General features: G+C 43.4%; 1 protein-coding gene and 1 pseudogene across 1 annotated transcript in view; both read left to right on the top strand.

Annotated features, from left to right (window-relative positions):
• The window catches only part of LOC141148310 (guanylate-binding protein 1-like), a 1,084,899-nt gene that overhangs the window by 265,680 nt on the left and 797,555 nt on the right, over nucleotides 1-21,664 (top strand). The window lies entirely within an intron of this gene.
• LOC141147944 (perforin-1-like) lies at nucleotides 1,304-20,259 on the top strand (annotated as a pseudogene).

The raw sequence follows: 21,664 nt of genomic DNA, 5'->3' as shown, positions 1-21,664 counted from the left end.
AGAAGGTAAAAAACACCTGGGGGATAATAATAGAACATATTCAAGAGCTTGTTGCATTGAAAAATGAAGAGGACGAAACATGCCAGAAATATCAATTCAAAGCTTTACCCTGTAACAAAATGCCAAAAAGGGCGACTTATATCCATTTATGTGGGAAAGGGCTGATATGAGGTGAAAAAGCCCTTATAGGAGATACAATGTTTAGGGGTATTCCCAAAACCCAGAAGCCATTCTGTTACATTTAATTATTTTACTGAACAAGGCAGTTTTGGTAAGTTCCTCCAGAAATGTTGTAGTTGCCTATATTCCCATGATTCCAAGCTAAACATGCCCCACTTTGCTTTCAGTTCCTGTGAGGAATACATCTCACTGTCCTTTAATATGTCCTTTAATCTCAAATGATTTTCTGTAGTCCATTTAACCCCTACGCGCCTAAGGGTAACACAAATCTAGATGCCTAAGCCCAGTTTTGTGACTTTGGCATGTGTTAGTAAAACCGTACATATCTTCACAACTACTTTGTGCATCCAGGTGGATTATACCACTTTTTTTTTTTTTTTCAGGACACATTGGGCTTTTATTTGGCGGTAAATGGTAATGGATTGTTTTTTTTTATTATTATTTTAAAGTAAATCTGGCCCAAAATAGAAAAAAAATCATTTAATTTAAATTTAGCTGTATATTTCTTGGTACTACCATAACCTACCACGAAAGAACAACCCAAAATAAATTCTTCTGTTCCTGACAATTATAGCGATACCACATATGTGTATCTTAGTTGTTATTTGTACCCGTAGTACAGCCCAGAAACAATAGTGCACATTTTGCTTTTTTATCCTACCTAAAACACACTGACACTAACGGACACTGATATTAATTTAAAAAAAGAATTCTGCCCCCCCCCAAAAAATACTTACCTTTGGCCCTGACCTTGACCCAAACACTAATATTGGCACTGACCTGGATCAAACCTTGAGCCAGGTATTTTTTGTATTTTATTATTATTATTATTATTATTATTATTATTATTATTTAATTCATTTATTTTCCTAACACGTACTTTTTTTTCTGTGCAAGGACAGAGAGAGATACAATCCAATCTGTGTTTGAGTTACTATTGGAAGTACAATGAATGTGCCCTTTATTTTGTATGATATTTTGTATGTTGATTTGTTCGGATGACACAAAAAAAATGTTAAATAATAATGTATAGTAAATCATAAAGAGCATTATCAATAGGGAATCTTAGTTTGGTCTTGTTTTTAACTCTTTTCTGCAGGGTTTAAATTCCACGCAACTGAATATGTGGCTCATCTTGATTTCACTTAGCTTTGCCACTTCTGCCTCCTGCCAAACTCACCCCCCACCCACCTATTCCTGCCGACCTGCCAAGAAACCAGAATGCGATGAACTTGATTTTGTCCCAGGGCACAATCTTCTTGGTCAAGGTTTTGATATTGTGACCATGAAGCAGACCAGGGCTCATCTGCTAAATCTCCAGATGTTTTCTACAGAGGACAAAAACTGCACTGTCTGTCACAACCCATATATGGACATGGCTTGGCAAAAGCTGCCCCTTGCAATGGTGGACTGGAGGCCCCAGACATCGGTGTCCGTTTATGAAGCAGTGAAATCTATTCACTGCTTCGTTCTCCGGCATTCACAGTGAAGAATCTTCTCCTCTGTGTGCCAGTTTATGAAGCGGTGTAGATCGCTTCACCTTTGGAGGAGTGAAGTGATCTACAAATGCTTCAAATAGTGGAGAACATCCCCTGATACTGGAATCTCGTGAGACTTTACGAGATTACAGCACCAGATGTCAGTTTATCAAGCAGTGATAAATTATCACTGCTCAACGGTGTGGATTAATGTTAATAAAATAATGTGTCCCCCTACATTATACACATATGTATACACACACACATACTATATATACATGTATATACACACACATGATATATATACATATACACATTATATGTATATATGTATAAATATGTATACACATAAATATGACAGGGGGACATGCTTACAGTGTTGGGGGGTCTGAACGAGGCATAAGGAAGTTAAAAATCTTCCTCCTTCCCCCTCAGATCCCCCCAGATTTCCTCTTCACTCCCCGATTCACCACCTCTGAGATGGTGAACCTGGGAGTGTGAATTCTGACACAGATCGCCAGTGAAGCAGTGAGATCACCGCTTCATAAACTGGCCGTTACTGTGTCATTCATGAGGATTCTCCGTGTGTAGAGATAATCGGCGGGAGAACAAGTTCAAACATGTTCTCCCCCGATTATCACTGTTTCATAAACTGTTTATGGACTGTGATCAGCGGTGATCCTCGGGATCACCGCTGATCACTGCTTCATAAACGGACACCATTGTGCTCTAAAAAGATCAACAGTGAGCTCTCCCAATCTTCTATGTCGCTGGCTGAGGAATCTGCATCTGATGTGAAGAATGACTGGAAAGCTGGTCTAGAGCTCTGCCCTAACGAGGTGACTGCCAACCTGGTAATGGCTGGTTCTCAGTCAGAAGAGGCACAGTTTGGTAAGAGTAAAACCAGCACAGACCGTTACAGCTTCATCAAGCACCATCTGAGTTGTGTCCATTACAGGTATATCTTCAACTGTAATATATTATAGTTAAAAAAACAGAAAAGTCAAAAGTTACTCCATTGACTACTTTGAAAGACCTGCAAAATTTCTTTGCTTCCAATAAAACAGATTTTGCTAATTTGATCAGTACAGCAATGAGTTACCTAGTCAGTCACTCAACAGTCCCAGTATTACCTATTAAACAGTTTGCCTCTAGAGTACATTTTTTCACTTTTTGCACACATGTAAAAGTCTTAAACTCTCATGCCGCGTGCACACAATTGGAATTTCGGCCAGCAAAAGACCGATGAGAGCTTTTGGTCGGAAAATGCGACTGTGTGTATGCTCCATCGGACTTTTGCTGGCCGAATTCCATCCAGCAAAAGATTGAGAGCAGCTTCTCTATTTTTCAGTCGGAAAAAGTTCCTATCCGAAATCCCGTTCGTCTGTACACATTCCGACGCGCAAAATTCCTACACATTGCTCGGAAACAATTTGACGCATGCTCGGAAGCATCGAACTTCATTTTCTCGGCTCGTCGTAGTGTTGTACATCACCGGGTTCTTGACGGTTGTAAGTTCAGCGAACTTTTGTGTGGCCATGTGTATGCAAGGCAAGCTTGAGCGGAATCCCGTCGGAAAAACCATCCAAGATTTTTCAGACAGAAAACTTGCTCGTGTGTACGCGGCATCAGAACATGATGTATTTTCTGAAAGCAGAGGCCCCATAGAATAAAAACAGATGATAACTACAAATTTTTATGTCACATGATATTTGCGTAATTGTTTATTAAATGCAAATGTTCAGGAAAACTATAATAAAATACATTTTAGTGCAAACACACACAGTAGCCATTTTTGGTCAAACAAAAAAAAGATGGTTGTGCCAAGTAAATAGAAACCAAACCTTAAAATGATATGCGCCCGTGATATCGCAAAAAACTACAGTACTTAAAAATCTCTATAGGTAACATTCTAAAAGCCATTACAGCTCATCAGTTTAGAGTTACTCAGGAGCTCTTGTGCTAGAATTTTTGCTCTGACTTTGATGTTCGTGGCGATATGCCACACTTATGGTGCAACTGTGGTTTACATACACGTGCGCACCCTGGTGTGCATTTGCACATGTGTGCGCGATGATTTGGGGTTACTGCAATTGTTTAAAAAAAGTATACATTTTAATTATATATTTTTTAAACTTTCTTGTTTTATTTAATTTATACATTTTTACTTGAGTGCTATAGTAAGGAGTTAAAAAACCCCCCATGTGATAGCAAACCCCAATGTGTCCCATGCCCTTCACACCATCTAACCCAGCACAGATCGGCTTGGTTAAATGCGTTCCCTGGTTGTACTGACCAGGAAATGATGGATCTGAACCCGAAAGTGATGAAACTGTTGTGACTTCCAGTTTCTTTGTTTACATGTGATATCGAGACATCCATATCCTCGGTCTCACACGGCTCTCCACCCTGAAGCTGGCGGTTGTAGTCCCCAGCTCTCGGTAAGAGCGGGAGAGCTCAGGAACCACAGAGGATGGGGGTGCCGCCGCAGGTGGGCGGCACCGCCCCACCTGCTCTGTGAAAATGATTGCCGGCTATACAGCTGCTGTATCACTTTCACTTTGAAGCCGGGAGCTGGCTGAAGAAAACCTGCACAAGCTGATGGCTGCTACTACTAAGCCATTAGATTGTGATTAAAGTGGACGTATGTACTAAGTCTAAAGAACTACTTAAAGCAGATATATATACACATATATATATATATATATATATATATATATATATATATTAAAGCAGATATACAGGTAAAAGCCAGTAAATTAGAATATTTTGAAAAACTTGATTTATTTCAGTAATTGCATTCAAAAGGTGTAACTTGTACATTATATTTATTCATTGCACACAGACTGATGCATTCAAATGTTTATTTCATTTAATTTTGATGATTTGAAGTGGCAACAAATGAAAATCCAAAATTCCGTGTGTCACAAAATTCGAATATTGTGTAAGGGTTAAATTTTGAAGACACCTGGTGCCACAAACTAATCAGCTGATTAACTCAAAACACCTGCAAAGGGCTTTAAATGGTCTCTCAGTCCAGTTCTGAAGCCTACACAAACATGGGGAAGACTTCAGATTTGACAGCTGTCCAAAAGGCGACCATCGACACATTGCACAAGGAGGGAAAGACACAAAAGGTTATTGCTGAAGAGGCTGGCTGTTCTCAGAGCTCTGTGTCCAAACACATTAATAGAGAGGCAAAGGGAAGGAAAAACTGTGGTCAGAAAAAGTGTACAAGCGATAGGGATCACCGCGCCCTAGTCAAGATTGTGAAAAAAAACCCATTCAAAAATGTGGGGGAGATTCACAAGGAGTGGACAGCTGCTGGAGTCAGTGCTTCAAGATCCACCACCAAGAGACGCTTGAAAGACATGGGTTTCAACTGCCGCATACCTCGTGTCAAGCCACTGTTGACCAAGAAACAGCGCGAAAACCGTCTCACCTGGGCTAAGGAAAAAAAGAGCTGGACTGCTGCTGAGTGGTCCAAAGTCATGTTTTCTGACGAAAGCAAATTTTGCATTTCCTTTGGAAATCGAGGTCCCAGAGTCTGGAGGAAGACAGGAGAGGCACAGGATCCACGTTGCCTGAAGTCTAGTGTAAAGTTTCCACCATCAGTGATGGTTTGGGGTGCCATGTCATCTGCTGGTGTCGGTCCACTCTGTTTCCTGAGATCCAGGGTCAACGCAGCCGTCTACCAGCAAGTTTTAGAGCACTTCATGCTTCCTGCTGCTGACCTGCTCTATGGAGATGGAGATTTCAGGTTCCAACAGGACTTGGCGCCTGCACACAGCGCAAAATCTACCCGTGCCTGGTTTACGGACCATGGTATTTCTGTTCTAAATTGGCCAGCCAACTCCCCTGACCTTAGCCCCATAGAAAATCTGTGGGGTATTGTGAAAAGGAAGATGCAGAATGCCAGACCCAACAACGCAGAAGAGTTGAAGGCCACTATCAGAGCAACCTGGGCTCTCATAACACCTGAGCAGTGCCAGAAACTCATCGACTCCATGCCACGCCGCATTAATGCAGTAATTGAGGCAAAAGGAGCTCCAACCAAGTATTGAGTATTGTACATGCTCATATTTTTCATTTTCATACTTTTCAGTTGGCCAACATTTCTAAAAAATCCCTTTTTTGTATTAGCCTTAAGTAATATTCGAATTTTGTGACACACGGAATTTTGGATTTTCATTTGTTGCCACTTCAAATCATCAAAATTAAATGAAATAAACATTTGAATGCATCAGTCTGTGTGCAATGAATAAATATAATGTACAAGTTACACCTTTTGAATGCAATTACTGAAATAAATCAAGTTTTTCAAAATATTCTAATTTACTGGCTTTTACCTGTACTCCTGATATAATTGTTAAAATGATAGGAAAAATTAGTTCATGGTTTTTATTTTTGAAAATCTTTCTAAATGTGTCCCTTTACCAGCTTCCGGCTTTCAAACCTCATTCTACCGATGAGCAAAGATCTAAAACAGGCCTTGGAGTCTCTGCCACCGATTTATGATGCCACCACTAAAGTTCAATACAGACGACTAATTAGCATCTAAGGCACTCATTATATCAACCAAGCAGATGTAGGAGGCCAAGTGGTGGAGGTCAATGTCATCAAGACCTGTCAAGTCACCATTGATGACATACCAATGGAGGAGCTGAAGGATTGTCTTAACATTGAGGCCTCGGTTTCTGTCACTGGAAAAAGTGAAGCAAATGCCACAGCTCGAGCCTGTGAGGAACTAAAACAAAAATCCAACAGGAGAGAGAGTATCCATCAAACGTTCAATGAGAAGAGTTGGGAGGTGAGTTGTACAACAGGAATAAGTTGGTTGGAGATAGATAGATAGATAGATAGACAGACAGACAGACAGACAGACAGACAGACAGACAGACAGACAGACATTTCAATTTACAAAAAAATCCAAAGTGAGCAAGCGAACAGAAGAAAAAATCAAAATCAAATCAATATTTGATGTGACTACCCTTAGGCTGTAAACCAACATTGGAGCAGCTGGGCACTCTGAGTTTCCTCTTTTACATAAAAGCCCACCGCTTTCACCTGGCAGCTCAGAGTGAAGCTTTGGTTGGTAGTAGGGGGGGGGGCTCAGGTCAACTTTCCCATTGGGACCCACAAGCTTAAAGCTACACCTCTGGGGCTACCCTGAGCTACCCCCGCTGAATTTAACTTGTTCTTTCAAAAACAGTACAGAGGCCACCAGTCATCCAAGCAACAGTCCATTCACCTTGCCTCTGGGCTTCCCTGGAGGGTAAAGACACCAAAATTTACAATGAACAGGCTCTGATGCCAATGTGCAAGTGATAATAAATAAACTAGTCTGTGCCATGGACAGCTTGACCATGTAAAAGTTGCCTTAACCACTTATGGACCAGGCCTTTTCTGGCAGTTTTTGTTTATACAGACAGTAAGTAAAAATCTGTATTTATTGCTAGAAAATGACTTGGAACCCCCAAACATTTATATTTTTTTAGCAGGGACCCTAGAGAATAAATTGGTGATCATTGTAATTTTGTATGTCACACAGTACTTGCACAGCGTTTTTTCCAATGCGATTTGTTTGGGGAAAAAAACACTTTAATTTCTTATGCAAAAAAAAAAACACAATATAATAAAAGGAAATAGTAGGTATTCTGGACGACCACCCCATCTTATACAGTGGGGCAAAAAAGTATTTAGTCAGCCACCAATTGTGCAAGTTCTCCCACTTAAAAAGATGAGAGAGGCCTGTAATTGTCATCATAGGTATACCTCAACTATGAGAGACAAAATGTGGAAACAAATCCAGACAATCACATTGTTTGATTTTTGAAAGAATTTATTTGCAAATGATGGTGGAAAATAAGTTTTTGGTCACCTACAAACAAGCAAGATTTTTGGCTCTCATAGACCTGTATCTTCTTCTTTAAGAGGCTCCTCTGTCCTCCACTCATTACCTGTATTAATGGCACCTGTTTGAACTTGTTTTCAGTATAAAAGGCACCTGTCCACAACCTCAAACAGTCACACTCCAAACTCCACTATGGTGAAGACCAAAGAGCTGTCGAAGGACACCAGAAACAAAATTGTAGACCTGCACCAGGCTGGGAAGACTGAATCTGCAATAGGCAAGCAGCTTGGTGTGAAGAAATCAACTGTGGGAGCAATAATTAGAAAATGGAAGACATACAAGACCACTGATAATCTTCCTCGATCTGGGGCTCCACGCAAGATCTCACCCCGTGGGGTCAAAATGATCACAAGAACGGTGAGCAAAAATCCCAATGACCTGCAGAGAGCTTGGACCAACGTAACAAAGGCTACCATCAGTAACACACTACGCCACCAGGGACTCAGATCCTGCAGTACCAGATTTGTCCCCCTGCTTAAGCTAGTACATGTAAGGGCCCGTCAGAGGTTTGCTAGAGAGCATTTGGATGATCCAGAATAGGATTGGGAGAATGTCATATGGTCAGATGAAACCAAAGTAGAACTGTTTGGTAGAAACACAACTCGTTGTGTTTGGAGGAGAGAGAATGCTGAGTTGCAACCAAAGAACACCATACCTACTGTGAAGCATGGGGGTGGCAACATCTTGCTTTGGGGCTGTTTCTCTGCAAAGGGAACAGGACGACTGATCCGTGTACATGAAAGAATGAATGGGGCCATGTATCATGAGATTTTGAATGCAAGCCTTCTCCCATCAGCAAGGGCATTGAAGATGAAACGTGGCTGGGTCTTTCAGCATGACAATGATCCCAAACACACCGCACAGGCAACGAAGGAGAGGCTTCGTAAGAAGCATTTCAAGGTCCTGGAGTGGCCTAGCCAGTCTCCAGATCTCAACCCCATAGAAAACCTTTTGGAGGGAGTTGAAAGTCCGTGTTGCTCAGCGACAGCCCCAAAACATCACTGCTCTAGAGGAGATCTGCATGGAGGAATGGGCCAACATACCAGCAACAGTGTGTGACAACAACAACAACAACAACAACAAAGGTTTGGTCTGGTTGATGATGCAGCACCGCTAGGTTAGACACCTCATCCCAATGTAGGTAGAAACAACAAAAAGGGGTAAGGGGATTTTTGCGGTGCCAAATGCAAAGAGAAAGGATTTGCTTCCATCAGTTAAAATAGAAAAGAGTTTTATTACATGACATATTTAAAAAAAAAAACACAAATTTAGAGCAATTTAAAATTACAGGTGTTTGGTGGTCATAAGATAAAGAAATAAATCACAATTCACAATGGAGACACACTAGCCCGACATGTTTCGCTGTTAGCTTCCTCGGGGGATGTGCAAGGCTTAATTGAAACCACTAGACAGATAAGATATAGAGAAGTTATAGCATACATATAAATCATACAGTCAAAATTAACATACAAGAAATTGAGTAGAGTGTGAGCTTGGTTGCCAAAAAAAAGGGGACATGGGTATAAACACTTACCCAAACAAATGCTAGCACCCACAAACCACCAGGCTGGGCCCCAGACAAGCAACCCAAATGACCCGATCCAAGAGAACCAGTCAGGTGTGACCATAGAGGGCAGATAGGGCGATTCTGGGGGACAGTGAAGGTTCTTAAGGTTAGGATTGATTTTAGTAACTTAATGAGTTCAAAAATGGTAAAAAGTGGGGACAATCATCTCTCAGATTAAATATTTACACAAAAAGATATTTGTCTAGTAATCCATGAAGGAGACACATTAGGCAGGGTCTATAGTGGGGCTCTGGAGATTAGGATGCAGGAAGCAGACTAGAAAAATAAATGAGGAAAATCTCTATAAGATTATGCTTAGGATCTAGAGAAAAAATAGACAAAAATAAGAAATAATGGAGGCAGGCAAAGAAGGATAGCCAGAAAGGAAACAGCAGGAGAAAAATAGAAACTAGGGGAGCATTGAAATACACGGAGGGGAAATCTCCAATGAGTTCCCCTACATTAAGGGGAGGAAGCGTCAGTAATACGGAGAGATATACATGAGTAAAAAAGGCAATAAATAATTGAATAATTAAAGAAAGGATGGCAGCAAGAACTAAGAAAAGGACTTTCAATTTTATATGGCCCAGTCGGGCTAAGTAGTGACTTACCAGTCTAGACAATTGCCACTAGGTAGAAGCGTCTCCCTCCGGCTCTGGCTGAACTGACAGCCAGATAAGCCGGTTTAAATCTACCCTCCGGCGAGCCGGCGGGTGACGTCAACGGCTCGTGGCGGATGAGAAGACGCCTGTGCGCATGCGCACGGGCGGCCTACACCCTCAAACTACACTCCCCAGGAGGCTGCACGGGGAGGGAGGGGCCAGGTACGTCCAAGGGGAGGACGTATGTGGAGAGACTCCAGCCTCGCCGCAGCGTTCCGGGATGTGCAGAGATGGCAAAGAGGGAATAAGATCTGAGGTGGCAGAAGCCGCCTTGGGATCAGTTGGGTTCCCCTGCGCTGCCAGGCGTATGAGTGGGCCTGCTACATGGTGGATAAGGCAAGCCCTGGGCATCCATATGGCCCACCAAAGACCATTCCCCAGGACCGGAATGAATGGGAAAGAGAGTCAGTGACCAACATTGATGGGCCGGAGAAAAATTTGGGATAAAGGTGGGACAGGGATAGCAGAGCAGGACCACAAAACTGCTCCAGCTAGCCAAGTGTTTATAGAGGCAACCAAGCTCACAGAAGTGTACACATAAAGAACAAAAATTAATGGCTCAAGTCATCAATCAAAAAAGTAAACACAATTAAAAAACAATGAGTATAATACACAAACTTATGAATAAACAAAATACATAACAAGATCAGGTTATAAATGCAGGTAAGGACACTAGCTTAGGGGAAGGGGGATTAAAAAATATTTTTGGGGAGGGGGCAGAATAGGGGAGGAGAGGGGAGGAGAGGAGAGGAGAGGAGAGGAGAGGAGAGGGGAGGGGGGGAGGGGGAAAGAGTAGGTCTCCAAGCATGGAGTGCAACCTAGTGGGGGATGGCCCAGTAATTGACATTCATTGGGACTAAAGAAAGGACTTGAAACTAAGACTCTCGTTGAAGCCAGGAAAAGATGTGGCTTTGAGGTCGTATATCCACCGAGCCTCTAGCTGTAATAGGGTGCGATAGACACTGCCACCGCAGGAGTCTATGGGAATATGTTCGAGTGCCAAAAATTTGATGTAGTGAGGATTAAAGTCATGATATATACCAATATGCCGGCTATTGGCAGTGTCCATTTAATTTTTATTGATAGGTTTAATGTGATCTCGTATGCGTTTGAAAAATTGTCTTTTTGTTTTTCCAATGTAGAAGCCACCGCACAGACACTGGGCCAAATATATAACACCAGGTGTCTGGCAGGTGACCCTAGATTGGGTGGAATGCCATTTGCCATTAGGAAGCTTGAATTTAGTTTTTGTATCAACATATTCACATACATCACATGCACCACAGGGGAAGATACCCCAGTTGGTTTGAATTGAAGGGGGTTGTGTGGTTTCAAAGTGACTTTGAACCAATCGATCCCTCAGGGAAGGGGCTCGTCTGAAGGTGATTTCAGGGACATTTTTTTATATATTTACTTGCAGTAGGATCTGCAGATAAGTGGCCAGAATCTAGTTAATATATGTCAGAATTGTTGATGTTGGTTTGAATATTGGATAATGACTCTTATGCCCCGTAAACACGGTCGGATTTTCCGATGGACAATGTCCGATCGGAGCGTGTTGTCGGAAATTCCGACCGTGTGTGGGCTCCATCGGACATTTTCCATCGGATTTTCCGACACACAAAGTTGGACAGCAGGAGATAAAATTTTCCGACAACAAAATCCGATCGCGTCAATTCCGACCGTGTGTGGCCTGTTCCGACGCACAAAGTGCCACGCATGCTCAGAAGAAATTCAGACACGGGACAGCTCGTTCTGGTAAACTTAACGTTCGTAATGGATAAAGCACTTTCGTCACACTGCAATGTTCAAAATGGTTTAATACAGCGCACTCTCTTCTTCTTTATAATGTGACAAGAATTAAGTCGTTTTGATGCTCATATTCACACACACTTCTCACAAACTTTTTTCGTTACTATTTATCGGGATTCCCTCAATATATTTTGATTTCTCACATCTGACAACATATTTTTTTTTTTAGGTTTTTTTACTTTAATGTAGAATCTTTTTTTGTGTTTCTCTTTTTATTTGTTTTTTTTTGGTGATTTGGATTTGTATTCTCGAAAATGTTTGTGTGTTTTTGGTGACAAGTTCCCACAACACCACTAATATGTTGTTCTATTTAATCTGTAGGAGATTGTTTGTTGTTGTTGTCTCTTGTTAATTTCACATTTTATGTTAGAAATGTACCCGAATCGTCACCAACAAACTGTCCTTTTTGGATGAAAACACACACAGGAGAGTAGAATTTCCCTAAAAAAATTTTATTAAGGGCTCACAACTAAACAAAGAGGAAGGCAACGCTGGAGAAACTGCAGAAGTGGGTGAAGCCTTGGACCCCCGGGGCAGACATCAATTATTTAAAAGCAAAATTGGTGGCCTGAGGAGTCCATATCTAAGGGAGGGCAGTCTGGTCCAGAAGTCCCAGAGATCCGGAAAGCAGCAGATGACATCTGTGTCCCCAGGCTGTAGTCATACGAGAGACTGCATCTTCTGTCAGACCAGACTGAACCAAGGGCAATCACTCTTTGGTCTTCCTTCCACGCTTCCTTACAGGCTTTGGCTGTGGTGGTGGAGTTGTGGCAGCAGGAGGAGGAGGAGGAGGAGGATCGTCCCTCTCCATGACATCTGTCTTGTGTGTCAGTTCCCCACTCTCCCCCTTACGTAGGACTTTATAAATCAGGTCCTCAGAGATCTTGCGTTGGCCCTCCTGCATGCCCTGCAATTTTGTGGCAGCCATGCAGGCAAAGGCCTCTTCAGGACTGGGGAAGGCTCGGAGGGACGCCGAAGCCTCCTGGATCAGCCTGTATGCTGAATCCTGCACGGGACTCGGAGTGGCCTTCCTGGCCCTTTTGTATGGCAGGCGGAGGGGAGGAACCTGAGACTCAGTCAGGCTGCGACTGGTCCCAGGCTTCTCTTGGCTGACACTTAGCCCCACCTCCTCCTGGCTGCCACTAATCCCCGCCTCCTCCTGGCTGCCACTAATCCCCGCCTCCTCCTGACTGCCACGTTCCACAGCCTCCTCCTGGCTGAGGTCTTCCTGTGTATGAAAAAGGGACATAGTTTTAGTTTTTTATTCATCAATCACACACAATTTTCACCTCCTGACTGCTGCAAATTGAATGTTAACAAATATAACAGACTATCCTTCTGAGCCCAGCAGTTTTCATTCTTGTCCCAATTTTGGGTGCCCACTACTGTCTATTGATATGTAAAACACTTTTTTCAATCAGCAATTAGTGATCAATAATAACATCTAATAAACATCATTTATTTATTGACCAGAAATCCGTAGAAGAATGCTATACCTGACTCCAGCTGGGCTCCTCCACTTCTTCCTGGCTGGAAGGCCCAGGTTGGACATCAGAAGCCTCAGCTGAGGAGAGGGATTCCCTGACTTCAGTGTGGTCTGACAGAAATCGCAGCCTCTCATAGTACCACAGCCTGGGGACATAAACATCATCTGCTGCAGCTCCGGATCTCTGGGAATCCGTGACCTTCTTGTGCTCCCTAAGATAAGTGCTCCTCAGGCCACCAATTTTAGCTTTTAAATAAGGGATGGTTGCTGTGGGGACCACCGGCTTCACCAACTCCAGCAGTTTCTCCAGCGCTGCCTGCCTCTTCTGTTTGTGATTATAGTGGGGGTGTCTCACCTGCCACAGACAGGGCAGCTCTCTGTACTTGTCTATGAACAGGGGCAGGAAATTGTGGTCGTTGAACCCATCCATTTTCTATGCAAGACACAACACAAGACAAAGCCTAATGTCAGGCCAAACTCCCCTAATCTTGTTACAATATAGGCTTCAATTTCAAAGCAGTATAGGGCCAAGTTTAGATCCTACCTTCGTTAGCACGATCGGCGTCTCCGATGCTCCTTCCTCCGCTCACAGATCGTACGTAAGACGCGCGCGTTACGATTTATACACACTGCGCATGCGTATAACTCCGCCCACCCCTGACGTTCTTTCTATTCTATTCCCCGCCCCTTTTCGTTCGGCGCAGTGGAGGAAGAGCACATGGCGGAGAGACAGCAGGATCCTGAGAATTGGAGCAACGAGGAGGAGGAGGAAAGGCCGGAGCCTGAAATGTCCCGATCCAGAAGGAGATTAAAGGACTCAAATATGTCCTTTGGGGAGATGTTGGAAATGGTGGACATCCTGAAGAAGGCTGACTATGATGGAAAGTATGGGCCTTACCCCAACCCCAATGTCCGAAAGGCCAAGATCATGGCGAAAGTGGTCAGGAGTCTGCACCGGAAATTCGGGGTACGACGATCGAAAGATCAGCTCAGGAAGCGGTGATCGGACCTGAAATTACGAGAACACGAGCAGTACAGAAAGATCCGGAGAGTGCTGCAAAAAAGTAAGTATTTGTGCTGTGTTCCTATTTTTTTTATGTTTATTACGTTCGTGCTGCTCCATGTGCTTTTAGGAACTGTTGTGCAGTTTAAAATGGCAACTTTCATGTTCATGGGCACATTATTCATTCGGATCACACTTTTTTTTGCGGGCTAGAAAATACCATTGTTTAGGCCATATGCATTTGGCCACCATTTTGAGGCCCTATACTTGTCTTCAAAGAATTGGGTTGTGTAGATGGCTTTGTTACTAGAATGAAATGCAAACTAGATTGTGTGTAAGGAGAGGACACAGAGCAGCTGTTTTCACATCTGGACACTGGAGCACTAGTGTGGGACACAAGAACACCATTTTTATTAGGGGGGCCACACAGGTGCTCCAGTGTATACTATAGGGGGGCTACATCTGTGAAGCTTGTACTAAACAGGTAAAGTATTGCAGCTTGACAAAGGACACTAAAAAAGCTACATCTTGGAACTCTGCTAAAATATATCATTGTACCCCACTTCCAAGCAATGTTTCATCTTTATAGTTCTGACATTAAATATCTGTGTGCTAATTATACCATTTTTGTTTTACATAGGGGAGAAAAGACTCGGAGGACACCCCTCATCCGAGGAGACCAGAGCCCCCCCCCCTCTGGAAGAAGGTGAAATCCCCCCAACACAAGATGAGCAGGAGGAAGAAGACGTGGTGGAAGTAGTCACCACAACAGGTGAGTGTCTGCGACCACAGGCTCAGATAAGAGATGGATGGCGGCATATTTTTTAGACCTAATTTATTTTGGGTTCCTCTCTTTTTAGGTGATCGTGAGGTTGTGGATGAAGATCCTTTCACATCCAAAAGTGCCCAGATTGTGATCGGGGAGATCATGGGGTGTAATTTACAATTGGAAAACATCAAGCAAAACATCAATGATGTTATTCCAAAATATAAAAACATCATTGATGTTTTGGGGAGAGTTTAAAACCCCTCCAAATCACTTTCTTCTTTTGTGTGCTACAATGTGCGAAATGTTTTTGTGATTTTTCCCAAAGCCAAATTTGGAGGATGCACACAGTGTGTCAACATGTGCTATCTGCCATCACGGGAGATCAATGGACGCGTTTTGGGGGTGCAACCCCTTCCTCAATAATAAAGTAGCGGTGAGGAAGGGCTTTCTCCCCCAAAACACGTCCCTTGATCCCCCGTGATGGCAGATAGCACATGTTGACATTGTGAAATTTGTGTGCATCTTCCAAATTTGGCTTTTCCAGGGGTGATTTCCCCCCATCTGAACGCAATATCAAACACAGTTCCTAAATACTCATGTCTGATATTGCCTTCAGGTTCTACCAAATGTGAACTTTGTAAGATCAAGATTTGTGTCTTTCTTGTGGGTTTTACACAGGCCTGTTTTCTATAAAATGCACATTTTGATTTTGGATAATGACACCACAAAAATTGTTATACAACAAACATGTTGGTTTGTCAGAAAAACCTTTGGTAAATGCACATGTGATTGTGCAGGTAATAAAAAGATTGTTCATCAAGAATGTGTGGATTATTGTCTCAACGCTACAACACTTTTGGGGTGATGTAATTGTTGTTTTATGAGAAAATGGGGGTTATTTCCTAAGGGGAAATCCACTTTGCACTACAAGTGCAGTTTCAGTGCAGTTGCAAGTGCACTTGTAGTGAAAAGTGTCTTTGCATTTAGTAAATAACAGCCAACAGTGCTTTGTATAAGGTTACACAATCACGACATTTTCTGGACTCCACACATTTCTGTCAGGGTCAGCTAAAACAAACACAAGCAGTAAATGTCCACAAAGAAGAGCCTGGGGGGAGATGCCTGTCGAGAACTTCAAGTCCTGCAGACTTCTCCCTGTGGCCAAATACCGCAGGGTAGCGACCAACCTCTGCTCCGGAGTGATGGCTTGCCTCATGCAGGTATCCTGCCTGTTGATATAGGGGGTCAGCGAAGCCAACAAACGGTGAAACACGGGGTCCGTCATCCTGAGAAAGTTCCTGAAATCATCAGGATTATTCTCACGGATCTCACGGAACAAAGGCATATGAGAGAACTGGTCACGCTGAAGCAACCAATTCTTGGTCCATGAACTCCTCCCCACCCTGTTCATGGACTGGACTTGTGTCAAGGTCAGGACCCCAACACCAAGCCCCCGCACAGCACGAACTCTACGAGGAGTACGCATACGAAACATGGCTAGAAAACGGTCGGCTGCTCAGAACGAAGTAACAGAACGCACTGAAGAACAGCAAGGCCTGTGAAGAGCGACCTGAAAACAGCAACGAGCGGGCAAGATCACACAGAAAACTCTGATACGAACTGACTGCACGCACTGAAGAGCAGATACAAACCCACAAGCACAAACTGAACGTCAGAAAACGATCTGAAAGCCACGAGTCTGAAAAAGCGCGAATCGTCTCTCACCAAACTTTTACTAACACGAGATTAGCAAAAGGAGCCCAAAGGGTGCCGCGCTTGGTTCTGAACCAGCCTTTTCTAGTCTCGTCGTACGTGGTGTACGTCACCGTGTTGTTGTCGATCGGAAATTCCGACAACTTTTGTGCGACCGTGTGTAGGCAAAACAAGTTTGAGCCAACATCCGTCGGAAAAAATCAGAGGATTTTGTTGTCGGAATGTCCGAACAAAGTCCGACCGTGTGTAAGGGGCATAACTGTGTCAGATTTTTTGACACGTTTGCTAGAGAAGATCAATGAGTTTCTATTTTCTATATTTGCCCGATTAAAGGCTTTTTTAAGGCAGGCATGGCTATAGCCCCTAACTCTCAGTCTACTGTATAAGTCCCTAGCTGCGCTTCTAAAGTCGGAATCCTTACTGCAGTTGCGTTTAAGCCTTAGGTACTGACTATAGGGGATACTTCTAATTAGGGAAATGGGGTGCAAACTTTGCGCTTGGAGGATGATATTTCCCGCTGAAGGCTTTCTATAGAGGGATGAGTCAAGTTTACCTTCTGCATTAACCACTTGACCACTGGGCACTTAAACCCCCTTCCTAATCAGACCAATTTTCAGCTTTTGATGCTCTCACATTTTGAATGACAATTACTCAGTCATGCAACACTGTATCTAAATGAAATTTTTGTCCTTTTTTTCACACAAATAGAGCTTTCTTTTGGTGGTATTTAATCACCGCTGGGTTCTTTATTTTTTGCGCCGTAAAAGAAAAAAGACCGAAAAATCTGTAAAAAAATACATTTTTCTACATTTCTGTTATAATATTTTGCAAATTAGTAATTTTTCTTCATATATTTTGGCCAAAATTTATACCGCTACATATCTTTGGTAAAAATAACCCAAATCGGTGGATATTATTTGGTCTTTTTGAAAGTTATAGAGTCCAAAAGCTATGGTGCAAATATCTGAAAATTGATCACACCTGAAGTACTGATGGCCTATCTAATTTCTTGAGACCCTAACATGCCAGAAAAGTATAAATACCCCCCAAATGACCCCTTTTTGGAAAGAAGACATTCCAAGGTATTTACAAAGATGCATGGTGAGTTTTTTGAAGTTGTCATTTTTTCCCACAATTCTTTGCAAAACCAAGGTTTTTTTTTTACTTTTTTTTTTCCACAAAATTGTCATATTAGCAGGGTATTTCTCACACACCGCATGTGCATACCACAAATTACACCCCAAAACACATTCTGCTATTACTCCCGAGTATGGCGATACCACATGTGTGAGACTTTTACACAGCGTGGCCACATACAGAGGCCCAACATGCAGAGGAGCACCTTCAGGCGTTCTGGAGCACCCAGGCCAATTCTGACATTTCTCTCCTACATGTAAAAATCATCATTTATTAGCTAGAAAATTACATAGAACCCCAAAACATTATATATGTTTTTTTTAGCAAAGACCCTAGAGAATACAATGGCGGTCGTTGCAACTTTTTATTTCGCACGGTATTTGCGCAGCAATTTTTTTAACGCGTTTTTTTTGGAAAAAAATGTTTTGTGCTTTACAAAAACCAAAACAGTAAAGTTAGCCCAATGTTTTTGCATAATGTGAAAGATGAAGTTACGCCGAGTAAACAGATACCCAACATGTCACCTTTCAAAATTGCGCGCGCTTGTGGAATGGCGCCAAACTTTGCTACTCGAAAATCCCCATAGGCGACGCTTTAAAATTTTTTACTGGTTACATGTTTTGAGTTACAGAGGAGGTCTAGGGCCAAAATTATTGCTCTCGCTCTACCGATCGCAGCAATACCTCACATGTGTGGTTTGAACACCATTTTCATATGTGGGCGGGACTTACGTATGCGTTCGCTTCTGCATGCGAGCACACAGGGACAGGGGCGCTTTAAAACATTTTTTTTTTTATTGTTCATTTTACTTTATTTATTTTAGTTTGATGCTTTTTTCCAAAAAAAAAATTTTTTGACCACTTTTATTCTTATTACAAGGAATGTAAACATCCTTGTAATAGGAATATGGCATGACAGGTCCTCTTTACAGTGAGATATGGGGTCAATAAGACCCCACATCTCACCTCTAGGCTGGGAAGCCTGAAATAAAAAAAAAAAAACAACGATCCTGGCTTCGATCGTAGCGGTGAGTCGGTAGAAGCGCGGGAGGGGGGGACATCCTCTCTCGCCTCCCGTAAGAATGATCAAGCAGTGGAACAGCTGCTATGATCGTTCTTATGGTGTAGGGAATCGCCGGCTGAAAAAGCTGATATCTGAATGATGCCTGTAGCTGCAGGCATCATTCAGATATCCACGCACAAAGTCAAGGATGTTGTATGATGGCCGGCAGGCGGGAAGTGGTTAAAACGCATTTTTTTTTTTTAACACAAAGTTGTCCATTTATACAATATTTCTACCACATAGCATGTACATACCAAAAATGACACCCTGAAATAGATTCTCCTACTCCTCCTGAGTACGGCGATACCACATGTGTGAGACTTCCACAGCCTGGCCACATACAGAGGCCGAGTACAGCCGAGCATGGCTCAGCATGGCTGGGTATGGCGGGGTATTGCAGAGTATGGCGGGGTATTGCGGAGTATTGCGGAGTATGGCGGGGTATGGCGGGGTATTGCGGAGTATGGCGGGGTATTGCAGAGTTTGGCGGGGTATTGCAGAGTATTGCGGAGTATGGCGGGGTATTGCGGAGTATGGCAGGGTATGGCGGGGTATGGCGGAGTATGGTGGGGTAATGCGGGGTATGGCGGAGTATGGCGGGGTAATGCTGGGTATGGCGGAGTATGGCGGGGTATGGCAGAGTATGGCGGGGTAATGTGGAGTATGGCGGGGTATGGTGGAGTATGGCGGAGTATGGTGGGGTAATGCGGGATATGGCAGGGTAATGCAAGGCTTTGCAGAGTATTGTGGGGGTATTCCAGGGTACTGCGAGGCTTTGCAGAGTATTGTGGGGGTATTCCAGGGTAATGTGGGGCTTTGCAGAGTATTGCACAACATTGCAGAGTAGTGCAGGCATTGCAGATTAGTGCAGGGCAATAGGGATGGCTGAGCATGGATGGATGGATGGCTGGATGTCTCTGTGCAGCGCTGTGGGCACTACACATCCAGCCCACAGCGCTGCAGCCAGCCATCCATCCCCCTCTCCGCTCACAGTGTACCGATCGATACACAGGAGGGGAGGAGAGGAACCGGCGTCATCAGATGACGCCGGTCTGTTTACATGTGATCGCGCCGTCATTTGACGGCGCGATCACATGGTAAACGGCCGCGATCAGCGGCCATTTACCGGGATCCATGATGCGCCGGGTCCTCTGTGCACAGGTCCTCTGTGCACGGATGTTAAGCAACCGCCCTGCAGCCGTCATTTGGCTATGGGCCGGTTGCTAAGTGGTTAATAGAGATGACCAAGTCCAAAAAAATGATACTGTTCTGACTACAATGCATAGTAAATTTTAAATTAAAATTATTGATTGAAATTATTTGTAAAAATTCATTAAGTTCAGCTTGAGTTCCGGACCAGAAAATAAGGACATCGTCTATAAAACGGTACTAAGCCAGTATTCTGTCATGAAGATGACTCAGATCCTCTCTGCTGAGGAGCTCCTTCTTCCACCCTCCTGGTACAGGTTCGCATAGGAGGGGGCACGTTTGGTCCCCATTGCGACACCCTGTACCTGGAGGTAGTGGGAGGAGTTGAAGATAAACACATTGTGTCTCAAGATATAGTCTAGTAGATTCAATACAAAAGCATTGTATTTAGCGAAGGAAGGACCTCTTTCATTTAAATGTTGTTGTGTCACTTTGATTCCTAAATCATGTGGGATGGCATTGTAGAGGCTTTCTACGTCAAGGGCTACTAGCCAGGTATCAGGAGGAAGGGAAATACCTTTGATTGTTCTCAAAAAGTCAATGGTGTCCTTGATGTATGATGAAAGTGCAGTGACATGGGGTTGTACATAGCTTTCTACCAAAGAGCTGGCATTTTCAGTAAGAATAGAGCATCCAGAAATTATGGGATGTCCTGGGGGTTCAGTCAGTGATTTGTGCACTTTGGGTAATGCGTAAAATGTAGGGATCCTTGGATCCCTGACATTTAAGAAGTTCAGAGTGTTCTGGTCGATAACACCTTGGCGGTAAGCTCGAAAAATGATTGTACGGTGCAGTAGGTGACCACGATATTGTGTCAATCTCGCTGCATTTCTCGGCGAGGTTTGACACCTGTGAGCCCCGTTGCGGGAGCCAGCGCCGAGATGGCTCACTCATCGGGAAAGGAAAACTTTTTTTTCCTTTCCCGATGAGCGACAGGCAGTGCTGACAGATGTCTGGTATGAATCCTGATGGGGGAACGCCGCGCCAAATTTTAAATAAAAAAATGGTGTGGATTCCCCCCAGGGGGATACCAGGCCCTTAGGGTGTGAGGGTCCGCCCAAAATCCATACCAGACCCTTATCCGAGCACGCAGCCCGGCCGGCCAGGAAAGGGGGTGGGGACAAGCGAGCGCCCCCCCTCCTGAACTGTACCAGGCTGCATGCCCTTAAAATGTGGGGTTAGTGCCTTGGGGGAGGGGGGCGCCCTGCGGCCCCCCCACACCAAAGCACTTTGTCACCATGTTGATGAGGACAAGGTCCTCTTCCCGACAACCCTGGCCGTTGACAACCTTGTGAAGACTTACAGAAAAGTTTGACCTCTGTCATTGCCAACAAAGGATATATAACAAGGTATGGAGATGAACTTTTGATATTGACAAAATACTTATTTTCCACCATATTTTGCAAATAAATTCTTTCCCAATCAGACAATGTGATTGTCTGGATTTGTTTCCACATTTTGTTTCCACATTTTGTCTCTCATAGTTGAGTTATACCTATGATGACAATTACAGGCCTCTCTAATCTTTTTAAGTGGGAGAACTCGCACAATTGGTGGCTGACTAAATACTTTTTTGCCCCACTGTAGGTACACCAATAGGGCCCACAGATATCTGGAGACACCGAATGAATGAGACACGAGAGACAGGTTGTGCATTCACAAGATGTCTGCT

Source organism: Aquarana catesbeiana, linkage group LG06 (genome assembly GCF_042186555.1).
Source record: "Aquarana catesbeiana isolate 2022-GZ linkage group LG06, ASM4218655v1, whole genome shotgun sequence".
Classification (NCBI taxonomy): Eukaryota; Metazoa; Chordata; class Amphibia; order Anura; family Ranidae; genus Aquarana; species Aquarana catesbeiana.
Note: the sequence above shows the minus strand (reverse complement) of the source record. Positions and strands in the feature narration are given on the sequence as shown.